The sequence below is a fragment of the Cupressus sempervirens genome, chromosome 5, assembly GCF_028749045.1.
Source record: "Cupressus sempervirens isolate cs-2001-9-10 chromosome 5, ASM2874904v1, whole genome shotgun sequence".
Classification (NCBI taxonomy): domain Eukaryota; kingdom Viridiplantae; phylum Streptophyta; class Pinopsida; order Cupressales; family Cupressaceae; genus Cupressus; species Cupressus sempervirens.
The window spans coordinates 389,835,538-389,841,671 of NC_143122.1; the positions used below are offsets into that span (position 1 = coordinate 389,835,538).

The 6,134-nt window shown below is 33.6% G+C and overlaps 1 pseudogene; it reads left to right on the plus strand.

Annotated features, from left to right (window-relative positions):
- The first annotated feature begins 3,252 nt into the window (after positions 1–3,252).
- LOC149556429 (alpha-L-fucosidase 1 pseudogene) lies at positions 3,253–5,364 on the plus strand (annotated as a pseudogene).
- Positions 5,365–6,134: the final 770 nt, after the last annotated feature.

The following is a 6,134-nucleotide window of genomic DNA, read 5'->3' on the forward strand; positions in this document are numbered from 1 at the left end:
ATAAATGATCTCTAGAAGATACATCTCCAAAGAGTAGGACACAACCTTTTTAGAAGAAGGGAAACCTATAGAGGAGAATTTAAATTTCCCCATGGAGGAGGGACGACTAGGTTTCTAGGTACCTCAAGGGTAAGAGGTAAAGGGGTTCTACAAGGAGAAGAATTTACAAGTCCAAGCAAAGTTTTTAAATTTGCTAGATTCTAGATTGATAGAGGTAAGAAGAATATTGAGCACCCCACACTAACACAAAAGAAGACATAAACAAACATCATTATAATTTTCATGAAATTGTCCAAAGAGATGAATCAATCATAAGAGTTAGCAATGCCAATAATATTTACCCCATCCCTAAATTATAAGGGGAATTACAATAGATGATCTACATATAACCCGTATGTAGGATTAAACCTATGTTTACATAAAAATAGGATTTGTTTCCCAAAAAACCAAGGCCTAGAGTAGCCAAGTCTCATAACAATATTCAAAAGGAGAAAATGTAAACCTAACCAAACCTTTGAGAAAAGTGGAGAAAAACACATTTTCTTTAATAACCCAATAAAAATCAAACCATCTCTTGATAGATTCAATATTTTGTTGTTGAACAAAACAAATTTGTAACCAAAGTGTTCTCAATTTTTACCACAAAATTGTTGATGGTTGCTTGTTTAATTTTTGTGGTCACTCCCTCCTCAAAACATGCAAGTTGAATACTTCCTTGGGGAAAGAACATTTTGGAGGCAAAGAGGTCCTTCCATGTGTTGGAGGAATCTAATGGCACATCCTTCAGGTGAGAAATTGTGGAGGACCTACTAAAGGAAATCTTCTAGCAAAAGCCAAATCAACCAGCATATTATCTTTGGAAGAAAATGCATGAAAAATTTGGCTTCAAGACAACACCGTCGTTGAGAACCCCAAGTGAATTAGGTTCCTTCCCATCATGCAACCCCTCATTATACAAATTAGTTGTAACTAACACGGCATCAAAAGCCTTATGATTATCTTTACCAAAAGGGGGTCCAACATTAGGAGATTCCTACTTAAAGCTCATATTACATTTTTTTGTACTTTTTAATAAATTAAGCAGTTAACAAGATTATAATTATAGTTTTTAATGCATAACTATTTTTATAATGATGTATTTTAAATCATATTTGTTCAATAAAAAATATTAGAGTTAATTTTTTGTAGTTTTAATAGTTATTGTTGTTAGAGTTAATTGTTTTGCACACATAATAAATTAAGTAGTTTTTATACTTTTTATTTTTTAAATTAAGTTCTTGGTGAACATTTTAACATGACTAGTGATGCTAACACAACTCACCCTTTTGGTTTGCATGAAACTCTTCTGATCTAAATTTATGAAATAGTGAGACCACAAATGGGGGACCTCATGCCCTTCTTACAAACCTAAGCCCTAAATATGTGAACACATTAGATCAATGAAGGCACAAACCTGTGATCACAAAGCCCAAATGTGGGTTTGAACCTAGGTGGAGAAAACATCAAAACCACCACTTAACTAACACACTAAGTGGTGAACCCAAATAATCAAAGTAGTTTATAAGATTATAATTAAAGTTACTTGTGTATAAAAATTTTAAGAAAGAGATATCCTTCAAAATTATGATGACCACAAAAGTTTTTATTTATAAGGTTGTAATTAAAGTTATTTGCTGATACATGTCTATGATCATTTATATACTTTATCTACCTTCTATCTTGTTTCTAAGTTAATGCCAACTAGTTCTATTGATTGATAAGTAGGAGATAATTTCCATAGCAAATCAAATTGTGATATTGCTATCAAGATTTAACTATGTGATTTTGAGTCAAACTCATTGACCCATGTTTCATGAGTAGTAATTCAACATGAATCCATTTCTCATGAGAATAAATGGAACACTTAGCACTCATTGGATCTAGGTAATTCTCATAGGGGTGAAGCACTACGACTTCCTGAGAGGTCACCCATCCCAGTTCTATTCCAGCCTGAGCACGCTTAACTACAAAGCTTCCTACATGGTTAAACCCAAAGCTTGCAACCCTGTTTACAATTTCTTCCCCAAGTGTTGTGCCTTATGAACCATTCATTAGAAAGCCCCTTAAGCTCGTCAATTGATAAGTAGGAGATAATTTCCACAACAAATCAAATTGTGATATTGCTTATCAACATTTTTACATACCATTTCATTTCTAATCTCATATATTCATATGTACACACACACACACACACACACACACACACACACACATTTAACATATACATACATACATACATACAATGCATTCGAGATCTGAAATATGATTGAATTCTCACACATCGTCCTCTCTGCCATATTCAAGCTTGTTCACACAATTGTCTTATTTTTTTCTATCAGATCTCTTTTGATATCTTCTTTAATGTTTGCACACTCATATATTTTATTTTCCTATTTATTCATCCACCTAATATTATATTACATCCATGTACTCTTTCTTCTCCATTTATATATTATATTGCATCTATGTGCTCTTTCTTCTCTTTTCTCTACTTTATGTTGAGCCTCTTTAGTTAAGAGCCAAGGACTAAGGGCTACCCACTCCACTGAATTTGCCCAAAGCATGATCCCAACTTCATACTATTTTGATGTTAGAACCTTGTTTCATCTCATTTTAATTTTTTCCAATTATCTTTTTTGACTAACAATAAAACTCCATTACTCTCTGTTCACTTCACATATTATTTTGTTCCAATAAAAAAACTAATATTTCCATACAAATTTCCACTCCAAATAATAAAATGATATCAATACTTTTATCTTGTGAGTACATATAAAATCAATACTTTAATCTTGAGAGTGTCTATAATTAAATACTTTAAAAACAATCAAATAAGACCGATACCTCAATTTTTTGAGTTTTGTGTGTGTTTATAATGGCACACTCAAAACACTTTCCCATTGTTTCTTGCTGAAATTCTGACGTGTTAGATGCCCAACTCCACATCAAAACTTTACATGCCAACGTGTTTACGCACCAATCCACAACAACATCCCACGACCAACATTTCCTAGCGAAAAAATATAATCACGGGTGACATATTGCCAAGAGCACTCTAATTCCTCTTCAATTATAATCAACTCCACAAATTTTTTTATAATCAGTGCATTGAAACTCTGTTCATTGTTTTTAGAGAGGACCATCTTATGACTCTCTCAGAAACACATTATAAATCCTCCCACCACATTGATCTTCACTAAGAAAAACTGAAGCATGGGGAGAGTTCTTCTTTGGGTTATTTTCTATTTTGTAGAGGTGGGATTTTGTAGTTTGAATGTTCCACCTCCTCTGCCAGTTTTGCCACTGCCAAGTGCCAGTCAGCTGAAATGGCAGCAGAGAGAAATGATCATGTTTATGCACTTTGGCATCAATACTTTCACCAATAATGAATGGGGAACGGGGAAAGAGGATCCTAAGTACTTCAATCCAAATGGGCTTGATGCAAATCAATGGGTGAAGGTGGCAAAAGAGGCAGGATTTTCTCTAATAATCTTGACTGCCAAACACCATGATGGATTCTGCCTCTGGCCTTCTCAGTACACAAATCATTCAGTGAAAAGCAGCCAGTGGAAAGATGGAGGAGGAGATGTTGTGAAGGATTTATCAATGGCAGCCAAAGCCCAAGGCCTTGATTTGGGTTTATATTTGTCTCCATGGGATCGTTTTGAGCCTTTCTATGGTGATGAATTGCAGTACAATGAATTCTATTTGGGGCAGCTGCAGGAGCTCTTTAATTGGTAATAATAATCCTATTTTGCTTTGAATTCTTATCAATGTAGAGGTTTCTAATGTGCTTTGAGTTCTTTTATTGAATTTGAAATACATGGCAGGTATGGGCCTGTAGAGGAAGTATGGTTTGATGGGGCCAAAGGAGATAACAGAACGATGACATACTTGTTCTCAGAGTGGTTTGCCATTGTCAAAGAGTTGGAGATATATGCAAACATTTTCTCAGACGCAGGACCAGGTGTGAGATGGGTGGGGAATGAAGATGGGGAGGCAGGATTAACTTGTTGGTCCACCATCAATGGATCTTCCTATCACATTGGCCAAGCAGGCACTGAGGGGTAACAATACATATAAACATAAAACAACATATATAATATATGAGTAGGAGATATTTTTTACATCAAGGTAAATTGTGATATTGCTTGTAGTTTTTTTTTGAGTCAAATTCATTGACCCATGTTTGATGAGTAGTTTTATTAATCATGGAGGAGACTCTGCTCAAGCTAGGCCACCCTTAAGCATCCCACACTAAGGAAGAAATTAAGCTTTAAGTCAACTTTGACTATTTAACACATTTGACCTAAGAATCAAACCTTAGTATGTGATGTTTAAGCCATCGACTCAAGCTAGAGTAGTATTGAAATGGTTGACCTCTCAGAAAGTTTTGATATTTCACCTCTGTGAACATCACCTAGATGCAATAAGTGTGAAATGTTCTATCCATTCTCATTAGAAATGAGTTAACCATTATTCATAAAACAAGAACCAACGAGTTCAACCCAAAAAAATTAAATAATTGAATTCTGATAACAATAGCGCAACGAATATGACAACTGATTTTGACCATTCTTTGTTTTGAAGTTGCTTGGAACTTTTTTCAAAAAAAGACTCAGCTTTTTTTCTTACAGGTATTTGAACAGTGGAGACCCACATGGAATTGATTGGATTCCTCCAGAATGTGATGTTTCCATTAGAAAAGGCTGGTTTTGGCATTCAGATCAGAAACCCAAATCGCTAAGCCAATTGATGGACATCTATTACACTTCAGTGGGAAGAAATTGTGTCCTCCTCCTCAACATTCCGCCAAACACAACTGGCCTTCTCTCTGAAGAAGATGTGGAAAGAGTAATGGAATTCAGCAAGGCAATAGAAACCATTTTTTCAAAGGACTTAGCTACTTCTGCTTATGTCACAGCAAGCAGTGTGAGAGGGGAAGCTTTCAGCCCTAGCAATGTATTAAGCAATGATATCTGGACTTATTGGGTACCCAAGGTTTTTGAGAATGGTGAAAAATCTCATTGGATAGAACTAAATGCCAAAGAAGTTATTGAATTTAACATTGTGAGGATTCAAGAGACCATTGGATTGGGACAAAGGATAATGGAATATGGGGTTTATGCATCAGGTGGTGAGGAGAATAAAATGATGCTTGTGAGTAATGGGACTACAATTGGTTACAAGAAGCTTCATAGGCTTGAAAAGCCTATAAATGCTATGAGGGTTCAATTAGTGATTTGGAAGTTTAAAGGGGATGTGCCCCTCATTTCTTCTTTTGGCCTCCACTTTGATCCATTTTACAATGCCTCTTCCTCATGAATGTTGTTAAGATGTTTGTTTTTCTTTGCTTCGGAGTAGTGTTATCCAAAGTTTAATTCACCTACATTATTCTTATAACTCTCTATGTCTTTATGACTCTTTATGTGTTGTAAATGAATTCCCTTTCTTAATATAATTATATTATAAAAAGGAAAGCACAAATTATTTCACATTTTTGTGGAAGGAGAAATGAGATAATGAATATAAGTAGATTTTTCTTGTGTGAAATATAAAGTTATATATTCAGAAAAAGAAAGTTGGGGATATAAGATCACTTTGCATGAGTCACTCAATATCAAGATAGAAAAAGTATAAATTATCGACAATTCATAAAAAAAAAGTTTTTAAAATCCTCAAGTTGCGAACATTGTGCCAATCGAAATAGAAGATTCATGTTCACTAATATTATTAAATTATCAAACTTTATTAATTTTTCAATGTATTTCAATTAAATTTAAATAATCTTAATTTAAAAACTAAATAAAAATAGTTTAAATATCACTTATAATATATATTGATTTAGATGAAATTTTGTGTTTTTTCTTCAAGATATTATTTCTTTAAGAATTAGATTAAATTCCTTAGATGAATTATTTGAGTAGATCTCTCCATATCAATTAAGTAAATTTTCAATCGCATGGTTATCAATGGGAATCTAATCTTTAGATTTAGTTAGATAATGAAATATATATGTAGGTTTTATTTGTGTGAAGCATTTTATTATTGTTGATATTAAATTAAATTGTTAAACTTTATTTATTTGAGTTTAG